We start from the raw sequence: 22582 nt of genomic DNA, 5'->3' as shown, positions 1-22582 counted from the left end.
TGGGAGGGCATTCTACTTTACTGAGTCGGCCAGTTCAAATGCTAACCTCACCTGAAAGACTCCTACAGACACGCCCAGAAGTAATGTTTAATCTGTGCACCTCATGGCCAAATTGACACACAAAATTAACAATCAGTAAGTCCACGCCTTGCCAACTTCACACCCATATGCATCTTCTTAAACCATATTTAATCTTTGAATAAAGATAATAACAAGGTCATAATTCCACCTAACATGATACAACTACCCTGTGTACAACCAAAAATTCACTAACCCCTTTCCCAGAAGAGAAAGTCCTTGATTAATGTTTACTATTCTCCTCAACATCCTACCACTTAAATACTATGAGTTAAAATTAGCAATAGTTATTAAAATTAAAAAATTAGTAGTACTTAAATGCTATGATATAAAATTAACACATCTTATGTTACATTATAAGGAAATAAGAGAGGAAAGAAAACAAATATACACAAATAGATACAAAAAACATACACACACAAATATATGTATACACACATCACATAAATGTATTCATAGCAAAATAAGGAGGAAATATTCATGAAAATTATATTCTTCATTTCTGTAACTGGTCATATGGTCATAGCTGGTATTTATAACTATTTTCTTCCACTACTCATTCTGTATTTCCTTTGCCTTCACCAAGCACCTCGACTGGTCATTGTTCTTTACCTGGTAGGGTGACCCTAATCCTTATTCCTGGAGTCCTGCCTGGCTTGGGTTGTTGTAATCTTCCATTGATCTTAATCACGGGATTGGCAATGCTAAGAGACACCTTAAGGGATATTGTATATCCCAGACATACTCTTCCTTACCTCCACTGTGGGGTGGCAGTCCAATCTCCTTTTGGGAGTCAGAATCACTCTCCTGAGCCAACATGTTAACATGGTAGGCTCTGTGCCTGTTTTGGGGTGGTAAAAAGGTCTGATACCACGACTTACCTTTCATCTTGGAAGGGATATCTCTACATGCCCCACACCACTGGACCCCTAGAAATCTCACTGAGATAAAAGGCCCATGACTTTTAGTTAGATTTCACACCCTCTGACATAAAAATATCTTACGATAAGTCTAGAGTAGTTGCTACTTCTTGCTCACTCAGCCCAATTAGCATGCTATCATCCATGTAGTGAACCAGTGTGATATCTTTTGGAAGGGAAAGGAGATCCAGATCCTGCAACCTAAATTACGACACAAGGCTGAAGAGTTGATGTACTTCTGAGGTAGGACAGTGAAGGTGTATCGCTGGCTTTACCAGGTCAGCTCTTGGCCGACCTTATGGACAGAGATGGAGAAAAAGGCATTTGCCAGATCAATTGCTGTATTCCAGGTATCAGGGTACATGTTAATCTGCTCAAGCAATAAAACCACTTCTGGTTAAAGCAGCTGCAACTGGAGTCATCACCTGGTTAATTTTCAATAACCCACTGGTCATTCTCCATCCCTGAACCTCCAAAAATAGGTTCAGGGATCCACCGGACCTACTACAAGGTGGACCTGAGCTTAAACTCCAGTGATACCTGATCTCCAAAAGCTTCTACTCTGACTGGCAGGCCACAGTGATGTTTTGAGTCTCCTGGAATTATTGCCAGTTCAGAGCCTGTGTCCAATAATCCCCCAAAGGTCTGATTAGTTCCTTTTCCCCAATATAAGATTACCCTGGTAAAAGGCCATAGGCCCCTTTGATGGCTCGGAGAAAGATTAGTAGTATACATTTTCAGCAGTATACCAGGCTCCTACATCAAGGGGACCCAGCCTCCCCTTCATTCAAGTTCTTCTGGATATGTAAACTGGCTCAAGCCTGAAACTGATTGAAGGGACATGGATTTCTGTTCTTATGATTCAGGTTAGATTTGTGTACTTGACCTAGAACTTTTCTGCCTGTAAAGACCAAGTAAGAGTTTAGAAAGCTTTCTATCTATTTCATTTCTAGAGACACCGTGATCAATTAACCAGTGCCATAGATTTGCATGAGTCAGAGTATTCTGATTGTGGCTTTGACTTTCATGTCCATTATAGTAACCACACCTATCTTGCCTTTGGTGGTTGAGTGCTAGCACTAGGCCCCTTCCATCCTGAGATCCAATTACTGCCATTGCATTTAAGTTTCCCAATTCAGTGATAGCAGTTCCCACTGTGAGTCTGGTGTACAGAGAAGAGTAATCACAGAGTTTTCAAGGATGCCAGGGCTCCCCTTACAAATTTATTCCTCACAGAACTGGGGAAAGGTATGTCTTTTGGACCCTCCTAGTTTGGCTAAGTAGGTTTTAAATGATAAATCTACTCTAACATTCTAATCTCCTTAAGCCTTTGGATCCCTTCCTCTACAAATCACGTCTGGCATTTCCAACTCACTCATAGTAGGTCATCTTTTGATCCATGTTTCAGCCAACCAACCAAAGAAGCTATCAGAGTCCTTTCTAACTCCCTGAATTACAACATTAAATGCAGAACCTGTGTCAATAAGTGCAGCCGAGGGGTGCCTGGGTGGCTTTAGTCGTTAAGCGTCTGCCTTCGGCTCAGGGCGTGATCCCAGAGTCCTGGGATCGAGCCCCGCATCGGGCTCCCTGCTCCACTGGGAGCCTGCTTCTTCCCCTCCCACTCCCTGTGCTTGTGTTTCCTCTCTCACTGGCTGTCTCTCTCTCTGTCAAATAAATAAATAAAATCCTTAAAAAAAAAAAATAAGTGCAGCCCGATCCCACTTCATGTTCTTTCCACCATTATCCTACATCTTTACTATCTACTTCCACACACATTCCTGAGATTTCTGTCTGTATAAATTGGAAAACTCAGGTAGTTTTTTGGAGTGCAATACACCTTCTCACTGGTTACACAGTTTAAATTTGGGGGACCTGCTGGGACTCAAATCTAGTTACAGGTCTAGAAGCAAAGTGGGGTGGTGGGAGGGTCCTGAGGAGAATCGGCATTGTCATGCATAGCAACTACCCCAGGGGAGCCTATTAAATCAGTTTTCTTAGGCAATGTAGGGTTAATCCGGTCAGGTGGAGGCAGAAAGACCGGTAGGACTGTGGATGGCCAAGCCAGTACCTCTGGAGGTGGGAATGCCACTGTGAGGAGCGAGGGGGTGAGGAGGCCAATTCTGCTGGAGGTAGGGAGACTTCTTCCACAGGTAACGAAGACTCGCCAGAATTTAGGGACTCAATGTTCTCAGATTCAGTAGTCTTCACTCATGACCTCATCCCAGCTTATGATCCCATTCTTGTCCATTAAACGTCCTCACTTTAGCGGCTGACACCCTATGAGGCTGAGAGTTCAAGTTGCATTATAATTTAGCAGATTGTAGGAGGAGGTTCTACATTTTATCTTCAGCAAGTTCAGCCTTGTAGCTACAGGGGCTAAGGGTCTTTCCAGACATACATAGTAGTTCTTAGGTCATCTGTGCAGTGCTCGAGCTGGGAATTTAAATCCCTGAGCTCATCCTTCTCTGTTGCTACTTTGTCAACAATATTAGAAACAGTTATTCAATGTCATTATATTCATTAATTTCCTAAAAATGTTCAAATGTACCATATACTATGTCACCTTGCCCCTTGCTTCTTATAAATAAATGATTTATGCAGATATTTTGCATATCTATAAACAGTTTATGCTATGGTCTATCAGTGCTCTCTCCACTCCTGGAAAGAGAGTCATTAGCATCTTTAAACCCAATTAGATTAGAGAAACAATTCCATACACTTGGTATCAAAATTTGTATTAGTCAACGTTCTTCAGAGAACCAGAAGTCATCAGAGATATCTATCCATCTACCTATCTATTAAATACATACATCTATTAGGTAATATCTATCTAATTATCTAATATCTATCTAATATCCCTGTCATCTATCTATACAATTTTATCTATCTATCATCTATCTATCTATCAAAAGAGAAAGAGAGATTTATTATAAGGAGTTGGCTCATGCAATTATGGAGGCTGAAAAGTCCTATGATCTACCATCAGCAAGCTGGAAACCCAAGAAATCTGATGGTGTAATTCAGTCTGAGTCCAAACACCCGTGAACCAGGAGAGCCTATGCTGTAAATCTCAGTCCAAGGACCAGATGAGATGAGATGAGATGAGATGAGATGAGATATCCCAGATCAAACATTGAGGCAGGAAAAAGGGATGAAAGGGGATGAGTTCCTTCTTCCTCCAGTGTTTGCTCTATTCAAGTCCTCAAGGGATTAGACAATGCTCACCTACATTGAGAAGGGCAATTCAATTCTGAGTCCATTGACTCAAATACTAATCTCATCTGGATATGATCTTACAAACACAGCCAGAAATTATGTTTAATCTGGGCACCCTGTGGCCAATTAGGTTGATGCATAAAACTAACTATCACAAATTAATATACCATTCTGAGTTTTATACTTCAATTGTATATAGAAATTGACCTCCAATCCTGGATATTTAATATTCTTCTGAAATCCATTGAAATATAAAGATTACAGAAGAGCTATCACATGAATCCTTAATTTCAGTTTTTAAAAGATTTTATTTATTTATTATATATATAGAGAGAGAACATGAGCATGGGTAAAGGCAGAGGGAGAAGCAGACTCCCCGCTGACCAGGTAGCCTGATTCAGGGCTTGATCCCAGGACCGTAGAATCATGACCTGAGCTGGAGGCAGAAACTTAACCAACTGAGCCACCCAGGAATCCTTGAATACTTAATTTCTAATTGCCTTCTAAAAATTCTTACTTGGGTCAAAAACAAGGATACTGAAATTCCTATCAGAATCAATCAATTTGAGTAAATTTTCTCACCCTAGGGAAGTCCCAGGTAGTTAGTAAGGAAAAGGGAAATAATGGTATGCCCTGGGCACTTTAAGTGGATTTGCTTGTTTAATTTTCACACAAAAAAATTAACTAATAAGGACAAAAATTTAACTAATATTTAGAGAGGTTCATAATTTGCCAGTGTCAGTTTGGGGCAGAGTTGGAATTCAAACCTAGCTCTAATCCCAAGGCTGTGTTCTTTACATATTATAAACCTTCTGTCCAATGAAACAAGTCTATTTGGGGAATGTTCGTGCCCATATATAAACATCTCATGTACTTAAGTACAAATATTCATTCTGCTGTTTTTCCACTTGACATTATGGCATAAACATTGATGCATATAGGCTCTAAAATGCTAAAAATTAACATCTTTCTAACATGTTTTCTGGCTAGCACACTTTAATTTCTTTAAGCATTCCCTAGTAATGGGTATCTAATTGTTTCCAACTTCTTTTTATCATTGATAAGGCATAAGTAAGATATTCATTCCCTTAGATTTTTATTTCTATTGAGCTATTTCTTTAAGATACAGTTTCAGTTGTGAATTCATGGTAGTAAAGGATATGAACATCTATCTAACTCTTACTACACACTGACCCTTTTTCTTCTCAACCAGATTCACTAATTTCAAATGAGATATTGCTACTTTTAAAAGGAGTCATTGTCAACACTCAGATTCTGCAATGGGGAGAAGAACATCAAGCTTCAGGGATTTATCACTCAAATTGTTGTTGTGAATTGCCCTTGAAAAGGATAGTGACAGACCTCCTCCCCTCCCCTGAATTATATTACATCCCGGAGGACTGAAATGGTCATTAATTTTTAATATTATCTCTTCTCAGGGAAGAGTATAATGAATTTTCCTTAGACATTTTTGTAGGATTGAAATTCTAGAAATTCTGGGAAGATCTACATAGTGAACTCAGAAAAATGTTAACCAGCTGCTAAGTTCCTGGAGGAGAGTATGTAACAGAAATAAGAGTAATTATTAAATTACCTACAACATCAATCCCTACTGTAATAACAACCAGCAATGTCTGTACAATATTTTCCTGTTTAGACAGTTTCCCCCCTATGCTTGATCTTGGGTGGGGAAGAATAGATTACACTGGGCTGGAGTTTGTGAGATACAAAGAACTGTGTGCCAGAAATAAGATTTGTGCCTTTGTCCTTATGAATTTAACAGTTTCACTGGATTAAAAATGCATCATCACATTAAAAACTAACTATATCCCAAAGAAGGTAATATTAAATATCTAGCAAGCAAAATATATAATGTTTCAAAACATAAAAGAAGGAAAGTTTAATTATTCTGGACTTGAGTGATAAAAGTAGGCAATATTGCTGAGGTATAGAAACTCCTTTTCAGAAAAGTCATATATGATAGGTATCAGCAAGTTAAGTCTTAGTTATATTCTGGCCTCTCTCCTGCCTTCCCATTATCACCTCAGTGCACTTTATCCAGGCCTTTAGGTGCATCCTGAGGAGTTCCCTTCAGGAAGGTCAGCTGAGTTCTGGAATCGCACATTTCCGTGGCCATCTCTGGAAGTAGACCCTTTTAGCAACTCAAGAGCAGAGGGCTATGCCAATGACCCTCTACTTCCCTGTAGCAAAAGATGTCTCCTACATCAAAACCATCTGTGTTTAAAAACCTTGCCCAAGTCTGAGTGTGGAAAATAGCAAGCTACAAGAATGGATGGTGAAAGCAACTATTGATTCAAGTAGACAACTGAGCAAAGCCATTCACTCAACAAATACTTAGCTAGCACTAACAAGCCTCTGGCACTGAGTGCTTACACACATTACTGACGTATGAAGGAAAATGTAATATTTGATTCTAAATATAAAACAGAAGAGGTTCATACAATTTATCCACCGTGAGAACAAAGAAAATTATTTATTCCAACCTCCTTATCATGCATATCAAGTAACTAAGACCACCGAAAGTGACTTACCCAACAGGTTAGTTGTTGCAAAGCCAGATTTTAAAACCCAGATCACCTTATTCTTTGCCAATCCATCTTACCCAAGGGTTCCATGAAGACACTATCATCACCTTTCCTTATGGACATTTTCAATCCTCTTCTCTGAAAGAAAACATAAAAAATGACTCTCAGTGCATGAGTAGTTTTTATCTTTCTTCTTCTTCTATTCCAAAATTATAAGTTCCTCACCAACTAATATTTATTCTTCAATGAAATGAACTTGAATAACTGGGTAAATATCTATAATGTTTAATCAACTATTACAATAGCTCAAATAATGGTAAAACCACTAAAGCTGTCTTGTGCAATAAGAGAGCCACTGGCCACAATTTAGATTACATAAAATTATCCAGTTCCTCAGTTCAGTAACCATTTCACATGTTCAGTAGCCACATGTAGTCAGTGGCCATCATATTGAATAGTGCGAATATAGAACATTTCCATCACTGCAGAAAGTTCTATTGCAAGGTACTACATGAAAACAATGAACCCACTTCCCACTCAGCACTGTAAAGAATGAATTAACTTGCAAAATGCATGCTTTAACACATTCTGCCTTGAGTAATAGGGTATTTACATAAGGATACAGGAAGAGAGATTGTACGGAGAAGCAGTACAAGAGAGAGAGTCAAACTGTGTTCTTCTGCTTCCCTGCTTGCAAAACTAAATGCTTAAATGGCATTCTTTGAATGCCTCAGATGTGCAAAAGCTTTTCCTCCATATAACCAGAGTTTCAAATCTTTTCCATAAGCCCTACGAAATGGTTTATGTGGAAATAACACTAATATCCATGATAGTACTCATTCTCTTGCTTATGTATTAAATATAAAACAAATAAATAATATGTACTAAAGAAAACACATATGATTGTTTAAGAAGGAAAGTTATTTCTAAGTAGGTATTCAAATGAAGAACCATAAAAGAAAAGATAATACTTTTGACTGCAAATATTAAATTGGGCACATCCTAATTCCAAATTAGAGAATTCTGGAGAAAATAATGGAAGCATAAAAATATTTTTATATAATAATATTTATAATGGTGAAAAATGCAAAAAACCTAAATGGCCTTACATAAAATATTAACAAAATAAAATAATCACTTCCATGCAAAATATTATATATAAATTTATATAGACATATATCTATATATAGACATAAAATTGGGGGTGACCAAAACAACTGAAATGTAGTCTTCTCCCAAGCAGAAGCAATGTGATTCCACAAAAGAAAAGAAAATAAAAAGTGTTCGTAAACTGTCTGTTTGTTTCTGTCTCATTCTCTCTCCTCTCCTGTCTTTGTTGACTATTTACTGATAGTGGATAGTACTACAAACTGGAAATGTGTAATATACTTAATAAATAAAATTAAAAAGCACTTTCCCTACCTGGATATAGTTATCGTACAAAGTTCAAATAACAGATGCATGAATGTATGAGCAAATGAATGCATGCAGAAATAAATATAGCTCCCTGTCCAAACACACTTAGAATATAATTATTCTATTCTCATAATTTTGGGACACCTCTAGTAAAGGAAATAGAGTTTGCTTTTGAGTTATTATAACAAACAAATCTATAAGAAATCAAGCTTTCACTAGTTACTAGCCCTGCTTAACAGTATAGAAGGGCCAATAAAAAGAGCAGAGGGAGTTGAGAAAGAAAAAATGGAACCAGGAATATATAGATTTATACCACAGCAATATGCCTGGACAGTTACAGGACTATTCCCAAAGTTGGAGTTTTAGATGATTAAAAAAACAAACAAACAAACAAACAAAAACCTTGAAAGGTGAAGCTTAAATGAATCAATAGTGCTAAACATAGCAGTATACCTTTCTATTAGTCTGGTTATCAGCTCTTTGGATCTCTATTTTTTCCCCAAATATTTATTGTGCAAATTGCAGGCAATAAGTTAATTTTCTAAAGGACACCTTTTAAAACAAACTGAAAAATTGTAAAATTTTCTCTCCTTTACTTCAAACCTTAATGAGATCAGGTTCATAGGATTACTACAAGAAAGAATAAACGAAGGGGGTGGTGGGGGGCAAAGTTCTAAACCATTTCGGTGCAGTAAAGATCAATTTCATTTTAATATAATTTTTAATGGTTGTTCAAACTCCTATAATGCACCCACACAAAAGCCTTCAGTTAATGTGTGTGTATTTTGAGCAGTTCCCCTCTTCGACCCTCCAGTTTAATTTCCGTCCTTCAAATGAGATGAATGGAGCGTGAAGCAGGTCATATCTCAATGCTGACACATGGGTTGCAGATAGAACTCACAGCCTGGAGAAGCAGCCAGTTTGGAGATTAAATCAAAGCAGCTCTGAATAGATGGGAGGTCAGCCAGGGCCGGCTTTGACATTTGATAGGACCTTGTGATCAATCAGGCCTTTCTTCACTCTTCCAGGTTTCCTTATGACCGGGGCCCTAAAAAACAGATGGGATATGTTACAAAGTGCAGGAGACGCACTAGATTGTGAACGGAGATAGGCGTCAATACTATCAAAGGGACAACTGGTGTTTGAAGCAGCCAGCAAATCGGAAGGCCCTGCTTTGCGGCAACTGCTGTGCCAAAGTGTACCTTTCATGATGGGGAATCTGAGCCTTCAGAATGGAGAGATGATTTTAACTGCGTTTTAACATTTCTGACTTCCTATGCATTAGACTGGAAACTTTGAACATTCGAATATCTTTTTTTTTTTTTTTTTTAAAGATTTTATTTATTTATGTGACAGAGAGAGAGAACACAGCAGGCGAGTGAGAGAGGAAGAAGCAGGCTCCCAGCAGAGGAGCCTAATATGGGACTCGATCCCAGAACGCCGGGATCACGCCCTGAGCCAAAGGCAGACGCTTTAACGACTGCGCTACCCAGGCGCCCCTGAACATTCGAATATCTTAAGATTGCCTTTTAGCCAAGATTCACCCCGTGAATAAGCTGTGTTTACAGCAAAGCCAAGCTTAGTTGTTGCTCCATTTATGCTTGTTTGCCTTTGGAAAACACACACACACACACACACACACACACACACACACACACACACACACAAATAAACCCAAGACATGATAACCTTTGGAAGAAAGGAATCAGAGGGTATTAATGAGGAGTGCTCCCTGGGCAGGGACTGGAGCATGGTTTCAGGAAATCCCAGTCACGTTGCCAAGGGGGTCATGAAAAAAGAATGGCTGCAGAGCACCACTGTGACAGACTGTCTTAGTGAGTGGTAATGGGCCATCTCTAGGATGAAAGGCCATGTATTTATAACGGTGCAGGCTACCAGGTATCACACCATTCATTCTGCCTGCCTGATTTAAGGGAGATGCCTTTTACCAGGATGACATGGGAGCAAATTATTTCCAGGACTATCACAGCTCTCTTTCCCCCACCCCCCCAACCCCCATCTACCTCTCCATCTTGCCCACCCTCATCCCAGCCATGGAAACACCTGCTCATATTCACACAAGCACTTTCTCTAAATTTTTCCTGTCATCGAGCATTGCATACTCAGAGCTAACTTCTCCAAAACTTCTCACTGCAATTTACTTTGGGATGGGAAAGTTGGAATGAGGGAGCCTGACCTAAGGAAGGGTTAGGTAAGGAGGAAGAGCACAGGTACACTCTGCCAACCTTCTTACATGAAATGTTTGACTGGAGCCTGAAAGCCAAGACAGCTATTGGGCTGATTTGTAAAGTGAGTTAGATTTCCGCTTGACATGGACTCCATCTTCAAGGTAAAATGCAGCGGGGTCGCATTTTGTTCCTTGGTTACAGTGGTCAGTCATCAGTTAAATGTACAAAATTACTCAACCTCTCTGGACGATTTCTGATGAGAAATTAAACAACTGCACAAAATTTTAAGTTATTTTCAGCATTAATACTTTATGATGTCTTGAAAGTCTAATACGACAGAAATGTAATACAACAAAACATTCCACTAACACATCCAATATTCTGGTAAAAACAATTAATCTCAGGGAACTTGATGTAGCTAACTCATGAAATAGCAATGTTCGAAATATCATTTTGAAAACAACAAGATTTATATCTAACAGAAGAGTCATTATAGGGTAAGTGTTTATAATATGTGATTTAGGTCCCTTACAGCATTAAATAAAAAAAGATAAGCTTTACATTTCACACTAGTCTATTGAGGAAAGGATACATATAACATGCTTGGATTTTAACCAAGTTTATTCAGCTGCAAACTTCATAGAGCTGAAATACATCAGTGGTTAAAATAAGGTTTCTACAACAGTGTTTTCATGGTCTGTATCCCAGGCTCTTTTGAAGAGTTGGTACAGTTATTGTGACAATAGTTTCCAGAGAGTATCATAACACAACCGCGAGACCTTCAGATTAGTAAATGTGAGCGTGTATGTACGTGTGTGTATTTAATCTATGCAAATTGTGCCCTGATTCTGGCCCCCAAGAGCTCAGATGTTTGTGAGAACTTAGAGATTATTTACAGAGAGCATTTCTTCTGAATAATTTTATCATTGAAATGTGACACAAATCTTCCAAAATGGTAATTCTTTCTAGAAGCTAATCCTTCAAGAGGTTTTTATGTCTCAGAGAAAGCTGTGTATAATCAAAAGACTCTACAAAATACATGTTGGTTTGAGTCAGTCTCTAGAATTCCATTTAACTATTGCCAGCTCCAGGAACAGCCACAATTTCCTTGTCTCTTGTGCACATCAGATAAAGAATTCAGAAAGAATTGGCAGTTGGCAGTTGAGTAGCTGAAAGAGGAAGGAAAAAAGCTTTGCTGGTGTTTCCCAATTAATTTTCTTTTCAAGTGAAAGTTTGAAAAGAAAAAAATAAGAACACTGGAAATGACCTAAAAACTCTGGTGTGATAAGATAAACTTTGGCCTGACCATCACCCTGTGACTGAATGCATAGTCTGAACATGAGAAAGTTGTCCAAAAAAAAAAAAAAAAAAAAAAATAGACTGCATTTTCCAACAATGATGTTTTAAAATTATGTTGAAACTTAAAAGTGAGAGAGAGAAGGGATTTGATTTTGAAAAAAAAAAAAAATGAAGTCTGTGGGAAAATTAGTGAGAGGAAAAAGCAAATAAAAATAAATATTTAGTTAAGAACCTTAACCTTAAATTCCATTTTCAAAAATTGTATTAATGCCAAACCCTTAAAAAGAGATCTGTTTTTTTTTCCACTAGAACAAAGACACTTGTTAATATTAAGGAATCCATTATATTTTATACCTCAATTGTCTTTTTAAAATAATGAACAAATGAGTTGATGACATTTGTCAGAATGACCTTAGATGTATAACTTGAGGCATCTGGTAGATGTTCTGGCACACACCAGTTTACCATACATGTGAGCTCCCTTCTTCCTCAGTGAGAAACAAAGAGGGGGTGGTCCTGGATACAGGCAGAGGTAGGGAGTTCTTGTTCTATTCAACCAAATGTCTCTGCAGACCCTGAGACTGCTCCTTCAGGATCATGTACTCCTGGTCCCGAAAATCCATACGATCAGCCAGTTCAATGACCTCCCACATTCTAAACAAAATTTCAGATGAGCTAAAATTTTCTAAGGGGAGGAGGCTGGTGACAAAATTTATGTCATCTTGAGCATTCACCCCTCTCTTCAAAAACATCAAGGACTCAGCTTTGGCAAAGGAGTCTGTTTGGATTCCAAACCCCTCTCAGGATACATCCATGGAGACGTAGAAAGGGTTTGCCCTAGTTCTGCTCCATAAGTATTGTGCCACGAAGAGAATCCACTCATTACAGTATATTAACTTGTTTATAAGAGATTCAGGAGACCTTCTTTCCTGGGGTTATTGAGAGCTCAGGCCTTACAGATAGACTGCCCTGAGCTCAAATTTCAGATCCACCTCTAACGAATGTGTGACACTGGGTAAGTCTCTTGAAAGTCTCTTTAAATCTCTTTAAAGGAATAACAATGGTACCAATACTTTGATATGAGAATTACCTAAAATGATTACATAAAAAGCAATTTGCGCAGTTCCTGGTACAGATAAAGCGTGCCAACAAGTTAGCTATTGTTATGTATTGATCTAGCCCATCTTATCTTTGAGCATTCTAACCTGAGAGAAGTCTAAGGACACAAGAGAACATCATACCCTAATGACCTCTTTAGCTATCATTTTATTTTATTTTATTTTTTTAAAGATTTTATTTATTTATTCGACAGAGAGAGACAGCCAGCGAGAGAGGGAACACAAGCAGGGGGAGTGGGAGAAGAAGCAGGCTCATAGCGGAAGAGCCTGATGTGGGGCTCGATCCTGTAACACCGGGATCACGCCCTGAGCCGAAGGCAGACGATTAACCGCTGTGCCACCCAGGCGCCCCTTAGCTATCATTTTATAATTAAAGTACTTAATTAGTCAAAAGATCAAGTAAGACAGTGGAGAGGTAGGAGACAAAACTTGAGGTTGGCATTTTTCAAATGGAGACTAAAGAATTCGTTGATAAAATCATCTTATTAAACAGATTGGCATTGCCCCTTTACAAAATGTTACATAATAGCAATTAGAACATTGGAGTGTAGGCTATCTTCTAGAATAGAAATGTATTTTTTACCCATTTCTGCATAACAAATTATCCTGACACTTAGAGGCTGAAAATTACAAAACATTTGTTATCCAACAGTTTTTGTAGATCAGGAATCCAGGAGCAGCTTTCTGGCTAGTTATAGCTCAGATTCTCTTATGAGCTATCATCAAGGTTTTGGCTGGGGCTGCAGTCATCTCAGGGATTGACTAGAGAGGATCTGCTTCCAAGCTTTTTCACTTGCCAGTTGGCAAGCCTCAGAAGGTCCACTTTCAAGTTCACTCGCATGGAACTCGCCACAGGCTGCCTCATGACATGGCAGCTGGCTTTTCCCACATTGAGCCATTCAAAAGACAGTGAGAGAGCCTCCCAGATGGAAACAACAACTTTGTATAAACTCATCTCAAAATTGACATCCTATCACTTCTGTACTCTGCTTGTTAGAAGTGAGTCAATAAACTCAAACAATACTCAGCAGGGAGAGACTACACAAGAGTGTGCATCCCAGGAGGCAAGGATTCTTAGTGGGCTGCCTTAGAAACTCCCAATAGTCCATCCTCTGGCCCTCAAGGCAAATACACTTACTGCCCCCAAAGACCTCAAAATTCTCAATATCCACTCAAAGCCCAGAATCTCAACATCTAAATCAGGTCCAAGTATGGATGAGGTTCCTCAAGTGTAATCCCACAAGCACAACTCCTTAAGTATACTTCCTTGCAATCTGTAGTCCTGGGAAGCAGAGGAGACCAATTATCTGCCCCCCATCTCCACCCCCCACAACATGCAATGGTGGGACAGCATGGGATAACCATTACAGACAGTCATGTTCAAAGATTGAGGTGGGAAACACAGGGGAGTTACTGGTCCACTGCAATTCTGAAATTCAGCTAGGCAAATGTTGGAAGGTTTTTGATTAGGCCTCCTATCTGAAATAATTTTTCATGTTTTCCCACTGTGCCCTCAGCACTCCTGGTTCCACCCTCTTAGTTATCTTAACATTTTCACAAAAAGTCACAAGTGTTAAAATTCTGAGGATCCAAAGGCCAATCTCTCCTCAATCTATACCATCTCTGCCCCACTCAGCCCAAGCTGCAGTGTTTCTGCATATGTCTCCTTTGAGAACTTTGTGAGTCTCCTATGAAATTTCTTGAGAACTTTGTGAGTCTCCTATGAAATTTGTGAGTCTCCTTTGAGAACTTTGTGAGTCTCCTATGAAATTTCTTGGGGTCAAACCCAATGGACAATAGCCACACTCCACCATCTCTTCTGAATAAACCCCTCTCTCTCTACCTTGGCTGCAGCTAAGATGACTGAGGGATGATGTCCTGAAACTTCCTAGAAGTACTTTGATGGAGAGACCCTCTATGGCACATTCTTAATCTCTTTGGGGCCTTTAATCTGACTCAGGTTCCTCTGAGAAACCACTTTAGACCTTCTGAGATTTGAATAAAATGTTCTATGGCCATACCCTGGATTTTATCTTCCTTCACATATTGTTTTTCTGGCATTGCCTGGATTTGATCCTTGCTCACAGCTTGCTTGCTCTCCTTCCTCCCTTCCTCCTGTCCTTCCTTCTTTCCTTCTTAATTTTAGCATTCTGGACCATCTGAAGGGTTTGAGAGCTTTCAAAAAGTCATATTCTGGCTTTTTTGTTTCTTTGTTTCAAGTCCTTACCTGAGTTTCTCTCTCCTGCATCTCACTTGAAACAGCAAGAAGAAACCAGGTGGAACTTAAATACTTTGGGAATCTCCTCTGCTTGGTTCATTAGGCAAATTTTCTATTTTCCAGATTTCTATAGGCAAGAGTGCTGCTAAATTTCTGCCCTTTTCAATACAATTTTTCTCCCATTCCTTAAGGTTTTCACTGCCAGCCACCACATAATTCAAAATTCTATGAAGAGTAGGTTCAAGGAACTTGACGCTTTTACTAATACTCTCCTCAAAATTCTTACAGTGTTCCCAACTTCCGCACACTGCCTACTTGCACTGCCACTCACACATCTGAGGTTTTGTTATGGCAGCACCTCGTCTCATTTCCAGGTACCAAAATCTGTATCAGTCAGGGGCTAGAATTCAATCAGCATTTAGACATCAGAATAGGTGGGTAGGTAAGTAGGTAGGTAGATAGATAGATTTAAAAAAGGGGGGGGAGATTCAACCTTACACAATCCTGGGAGATGGTTAATCAGCCTCCACAAGTCTGTACTTTTAAAGAAACTCTAGTACATTTCATCTATTCAATAAATGTCAGGCACCAATCTAGGTCCTCGGTCCCAAGAATGAACAAAGTGGAAAAAAAAAATTCCAGTTTTCTTGGAGTTTGTTCTTTATTTCAGGAAGATGGACAATAAGCAAACTATAATAATAATACATGATAAAAAATTAATAAATTATATGGTCCCTGTAAAGGAGGAAATGCTATAACAAATCAGGATAAGGGGATTGGGACTGTAGCCTGAGAGAGGAGGTCATAGGTCTCATTGAGAAGGTGACATTTATTCAGAGTTAGAGAGATGAAAGAGTATGTCATACAGATATCCAAAGGGAATACCCTTAGTGCCTAGAAAATGGTAGTCAACAAATGAAAGGATAAAAGACAATATAATGGAATAAATGAATGAATGAATAAAGCTGAAACAAATATAATGGGAAGATACAAGCCAATGCATGCGTTTCTGAAAGGAGGAACACTATTTCCCCACAAGCTTCTCACCTAGGTATCTTACTAAGAGATGAGTCATATTGAGGAAATATTTCTGCTTGTTGCAGTTAGGAATTTTTTATTGCAACCATCCTCGCCAACTTCAAAATCAAATTCATTGCAGTGTTGTGAGGTAACTAATGGAATCAAAGAAACCAATTAGCCAAGCCTAGGGAAGAAGAAATCAGGACAACGCCCTTGGTGTAGTTAAGAGGATTAACGGATCAATGGGGACTCTCTTCAAGGTACCACTAGCAAACTGAATCAGTGACCATGTTCCATTTTCGTGTCATTCCACTCAAGACTCAGGTTCCTGTGAGAGTATCTCACTGTTCAGGTTTGGGTTACATGTCCATTCACTAGTGCAAGGAAAGGCAGGATAGCTGGACTGCCAGTGTCACCAAGATCACATGGGACAAGGAGGTTAGTTTGTCAAAGGCAAAGCATATGGTATTGCCAAATGAAGCAGGAAAAGGTACTGGGTGGATAAGTCATGGATGCCCACCACCTCCATCAAAACTCTTTGTAACCGGCTGATTGCCTGCTATATGTAAATATACATATGAAGAGACTCCCCAGGGTACATGGATCCCAAAGGTGTCAGTATGACTTAAAGACTTAAAGACAACCACGTTAGAGATTATTCTACTTCTGTCCCCAGGGCCATCTTTTGTGTCCGGGGTAGCTCATGCTTTGCCTAGTTGGCAATCTTACACTGAAACCAGAAGTGGAAGGCAAGGAAAAGAAGAAATGTCTTAAATGAAACAGGATGATGAGAAACACCTATCTCCTATAGACATGGCTTGGGAGGAAAAATGATCCTTCTGAGATCACAGAAAACGCCAAGAGCATTGCAGACAGGATAAACAGTCCGGCTTTGGGGCTGCCGTGACTGTAGATAAGATGATTTGTTTCTTCTCAGTCTATTTATGTCAATTTCTTCCTGTTCCATTGCTAACATTCCTCTCCCTGTACATTTAAAAAATATTAATTCAGAACATGTATCTTTCCTTTCTTCTCTAAAATGTCTCTGGCTATGTGATATTTTCACACAAAGGAGCTATATTTGGCATTCAAAAATTGCTTTTCTTCCTACTGGCAAGAAGAATTCACTCACTACCTACTAGTGCAAAACACTTATTTTGCTTAAGAAAGAAAAAGGAGCTTCCTCCAAATGATACAAGAAAAAAAATAGATATTAAATTTCAAAGAGGACAAAATGACTCCTCCTCTTTGAACATTTTCCAGAACAACACGCTGCTGCCTGTCTATTGTTTCAGAGGCTAATAGTTATATAAATGCCCCCCTAGCTGCGTTAGTTCCATAGTATCATTGTCTTTGCCACAAAAGGAGTAGGCAGCCAGTGGTATAACGACTCACTTTTTAACCACACCCTTATTTATATCCGGAGCTCATCAAAGGAGAGATTACTGCATTGTATTTTATTTTCCTTCCTTGTTTCCTTCTCTTTCTCCCTTTTTAAACCTTTTTTAAGCTCTGCTTCAATGTGTACATGGGACACCTATGTCCATACTGGCAATATAGGAAGAAAATTAGGCCAAGAATCAAAAGGCTGGAATTCCCTTTGGTCTAGTTATTTACCGGATACTCTGAGGCCAATATTTTCTCTAAAGGGAGGGAAAAAAAAAAAGTGGGGACTTTGTAAAAAGTATTTGCCCAATTTGATGCTCAAATGGATATAATAGGGGTTAGAGTAAAAGGTCATTTTATTTCATATCTTCCTTTAAATTCTGGGTTGCATGGTAATTTAGACCTTACCACTCTTTTTAGAAAAATCTGTGAACTTCAGAATCTGGTGAAAAATAAACTTGGCTAAATGTCTGTCACTAAATTTAGACAGAAAATGATATGTCATTTTTACCAGCGTCTTTGCTGGATTTTTTGTGAGACCTAAATAAGAAAATTCTGCAACCATCTTAGTTTTTAAAAAATCAGGAGGGTACCATTTAGAGCACTTAAAATTTTGGGATACTGATTAGTGAACAACTAGTCTGGAAAATTAAAAAGGCCTTCCAGAAAAGAAGGGAATGGGGTTAAAATTTTTTTTTTTTTCCGTATGGAGAGAACTAGACTCAACTAACAAGTAGTTTAAAGGATAAATTATTCTTCTATGAGGTTATACGTCTATAATAAAAAATAAAAAGTATTCTACTCTATATGGCCTCAAAATACAATAAAATAAGATCCTACAGGGAATAGGTAGTTCCCAGTTGTGTGATGCCTTCCACTAACAAGATGAGGGGATCTGGAATTATACCAAAACACTGGGAAGTTCTGGTCCCAAGGAGACCTTGCCTTGCCCTATATGTCTCGAGGATCTGTTTCCTCGTATGATAAAAAAGTTGGAGCAATATAATTCTTCCAAGGCTACAGGTTTATCACTTTGGTGGGTCACACCTCCATGTGGACACGTTCATATTCCCCTGGCATTTCCATCTCAATTCCACTTTTCCTTCTTTCACCTGCAGTAACTCGTTTTTGAAAACTCTTTTTCTTATCCCCATTACTGATACCTCATCCTGGCTTCTTACTTTAAACCCTTGATGACCAGACTCTCTTAGGCCCCAACCATATCTCATCTACTCCCTATCTCTAGCACTAGCATCTAGCAAAATGCCTAGGACATGGTAGAAACTAAGTGTTTGCTGAGTGAACGATGTATCAATAAAGAAGCAGATGAATGTTGAATGAATGAGTGATACATGACTGGGGTAAAAGAATCATCCTTCACATCACTGAAAATGCAGAAGATAGGTTTTTGATGACGATTCCATTTTTCCTGAAAACACTATAGAAAGCCACCATATTACAAAATAACTTGGTGCTCTACTTTGTGAGCATGCTCTATAAAATAGGCTTTCTGTTGGTCCATTTGGTCCCTTTGGTGAGACACTGACATCTTGTAAATTTTGAGTTGTGCAATCAGCTCCAAAAACCTGACTAATGCCGGGCTTGTGGAATTGTTAAGTTGAATATCAGAAGATAAAGTAGACATTAACTCCCAGCTTAACATGTTTGTAATGTTGTGTGGAGGCTTTCAACACTGACGATCATGGGCAGACGTGCAGGCTACAGCCCTGCACCCTTATCTAGCGTCGAGCTTGTTTGGAGTGGTGCTGCCACACATCAAAGGGAGGAGAAGTATTCCGTGACTGAACAGAGAGTCAGGGGCCAAAGTAACATGCACCAGCATCAAAAGATTTCAATACAATGTAAAGAAGGCCAAACTTCCCAGGAGTGGACTGGGGCTCCTCCTGAAGGAGCCAGCTCACCTACCAGCAACCATATTTGAGAAATAGAAATACTTGGCATTTGTACAAAAGCTTCATAGTGACAATATTTATGTGCTAAACTGAAAGAAATCTGGGCTACCCTGATGCCTCATTGAGCAGCTACCCCAAAGTAGATCTTGACTGATGGTTTTCTTAAAAAGGTGGTGCAGGGACTTACCCTAGTTAGTCCATCTGTCTATCTGTCCATCCATCCATCCATCCATACCTCCGTCCATCCATCCCTTTCACATGAAAACTTCTAACCCTCTTTCTTAGGAATGCTATGCTCATGATGCCATGACAGCCCGTTTCCCCTGTGTTCTCCCTTCCCTGGCTTTCTGTGCCCTCCTTCCCTTCTGCTTCTCAGACACAATTGTCCTAATCTAGGCACTTTCCGTGCAGGCACAGTAGAAAGTATACATTCTATAATAGAACCACTTGGACTTTTTTTTTTTTCTCTACAGGAGACAAACTCCATAGAATTCTGGGGAATAAAGTTTTTCCTCTAGTCACTCACACTTATTATTTTATTTTTATAACACCATGTGGAGAAAGCAACATTAATGTTAATATCCCCATTTTGCAGATAAGGAAACTGAGGCCCAGAGAATTTCTGTCATAGGCCTAAGGTCACATAAGTGAAGTGATAGAACCATCACCCAATCTAGGACCCTCTGGCTCCAGGCTTGGTGCTCTTTCTACCACAAGTGAGACGATGAGGCATTAGATTTAATACAGAAATGTACAGGATCCTATACAGGATAGGGGATTTAGATGGGGAATTCCTTCTAAATGCTAGAAGTTTCTTTGTATTTTATGTATATATGATTCAATATCTAAATGTTATTTATCTGTTGATAAAACTATTATGAGGATCTATAAATATTCCTCATACCAACCTCTTTTTATAAGGTACATTGCAGCCTTTTAAACTCAGGGTACTATTATTTAAGTTAGTTAAGATGCTTTAAGATTACATAAAGAGGCTAATTTTATTTCACTGTTATTGCTATTGTATCATTTTAACACAGGTTAATTTAAGGAAAGAAAGCTATCGCAAAGGCAGTAAGCCACAATGGTATAGAAAGCCCTCTGCCAGCTGGCTGTAAATCTCGGAAAATTAATGAAATCATCACCCCTTAAAATTTTCTCTAGAGCTGCATTGTCAGGAACTTATTCTTTCTACATTTAGCTGCTGGCAAACAGTCCCTCTTAAATCTAATACAATTTAGTAATACTTTCCATACATATTAGGGTGTGTCTTTCTACTCAGTGAAATTGTAATCTAAACAACTGGTACTCTGTGGCATAAATGAATCAAGATGTGTTATATGGGGGAATGAGAAAGGCAGCTCCGTGGAATGAGCTTCTAAATGCTTTCTGTATAGGTTAGCCTGGGTTGGAGGAAAATCAGAGTCTTGTTTCAGCCCTATATTCACATATTGCAAGTCTCTAAATATCCAAGTAGGATGATGATGTCACAAAAAGCCAGGCAGAAGGAGGCCACATAGATCATCTATAAGCAAAGGCCATATGCTGAAGGCCAACTTTTGGTGAATAAAATAGTTATGATCACCATAAGTTTAGGGGCATAAAATGTGTTAAATTTGCATAAAATTTACATAAACCTACCTAAATGATTCCAGCTGCCACAGAAAAATATGTGGGCATCTTCTTACATTATCTTTTTTTTTTTAAAGATTTTATTTATTTATTCGACAGAGATAGAGACAGCCAGCAAGAGAGGGAACACAAGCAGGGGGAGTGGGAGAGGAAAAAGCAGGCTCATAGCGGAGGAGCCTGATGTGGGGCCCGATCCCATAACGCCGGGATCACGCCCTGAGCTGAAGGCAGACGCTTAACCGCTGTGCCACCCAGGCGCCCCTTTCTTACATTATCTTAAACCTCATCTACCTTAAACACGAGAGAAGGGCTTAGGAGAACTGGCTTGCAATTTTCTCTGAAGAACACCATTGCAAAGTTTAATAGTAAAAGCTTGATTAAACGATTGAGGAAGGGGAATCTGTTTAACTTTAATTCAAATGAATCCATGTTTCAAAATCCTCATTTTTGAAAATGAATTCTTTTTGTTGGTTCAGCTTATGGTATGGAATATAATTTGGGGACCTGGGTCATTTCGAGGAAAACACAAATGGGCTCTGGACCCTAGGCGTGACATCTGCTAGCCATGAGATACAAGGCAAATACTTGAAATTCTTTCATTTTCTATTTTCTCAGTTGCAGGACAGAAGATGGGCTTTCTCCAACCTGACTGAACAGAAGATCACCTAAAGGCTTTGATAAATATGACAATCCCAAGACCGACCCTGAGAAATCCTGAGCTCAGGATGAGGAAAAAAGCCAGAAATCCATATTTATGATCAGTACCACAGAGGTCAAAGTTAGGAATTGCTGGACCAGAAGAAATCTACAAGTCCCTGACAACTCTAAAAGTTTATGTCTGCTTAACTCTTTTGATGTTTAAGCATCTTGAAACTCCATAACCTCTGTGGAGATTAAGTCCTTGAAGAATTTGAGGTCTTAAAATCAGCACTGGATTGGGATTCATGGGTGTGAATCCTGAAGTCTTTCACTCCCTGGATGCATGACATTTGCATTTCATTGTGAGTGTTCTACGTAGTTATGAAGTGAAGACTAATTCAGTTAGAAGTTCTCTCAAGTTTAAAACTCTGCAAAGAACTTGATATGAATCTAAGTTATATGACTCAGATACATTAGGAAAGTTGGTGAGAAAAACAAGTTTCTTTGTGCAACGCCTCCTCTTTTTTTTAAGATTTTATTTATTTATTTGAGAGATTGAGCAAGAGAGAGAGCACAAGCAGGGAAGCTGCGGGGAGAGGCAGAGGGAGAAGCAAGATCTCCGCTGAGCAGGGAGCCCAATTGCAGGGCTCCATCCCAGGACCCTGGGATCATGACCTGAGCCGAAGGCAGACATTTAACAGACTGAGCCATCCAGGCACCCCTGCAACACCTTCTCTGAAAAGACATTTCACAGAGACAATCTCTGCTTATGGACTAGGACCTCATAGATGGAGGCTTCAAATCTGATTCAAACCTAGTTATAGTCCTTCTCTACTGAGAACTTCACAAAATGTCTCATATTTCTATTTTAAAATATAAATATGGGGCAAAGAAAGCAAAAGAAATATGTTTAAATGTCTTTGCTCAAAAAGCTAATTATTGTGTAACATCTCCATTCAAGCTCTCAGTCCAACATTATACAAATTATTTGC

The 22582-nt window shown here is 39.0% G+C and overlaps 1 long non-coding RNA gene across 1 annotated transcript in view; it reads right to left on the bottom strand.

Annotated features, from left to right (window-relative positions):
* Positions 1 to 4393: 4393 nt before the first annotated feature.
* Positions 4394 to 22582, bottom strand: part of LOC123786467 (uncharacterized) — a 47663-nt gene continuing 29474 nt past the window's right edge. Inside the window, exons 2-3 of the long non-coding RNA XR_006777968.2 lie at positions 9078 to 9224; positions 4394 to 6898 (exon numbers count right to left, since the gene is read on the bottom strand). This is a non-coding gene — a long non-coding RNA (uncharacterized LOC123786467). The remainder of the gene's footprint in view (positions 6899 to 9077; positions 9225 to 22582) is intronic.

This window comes from Ursus americanus, chromosome 4 (genome assembly GCF_024610735.1).
Source record: "Ursus americanus isolate L20-20 chromosome 4, mUrsAme1.1.p, whole genome shotgun sequence".
Classification (NCBI taxonomy): Eukaryota; Metazoa; Chordata; class Mammalia; order Carnivora; family Ursidae; genus Ursus; species Ursus americanus.
The sequence above is the reverse complement of the archived record's forward strand: the minus strand, read 5'-3'. Positions and strand labels throughout refer to the sequence as shown.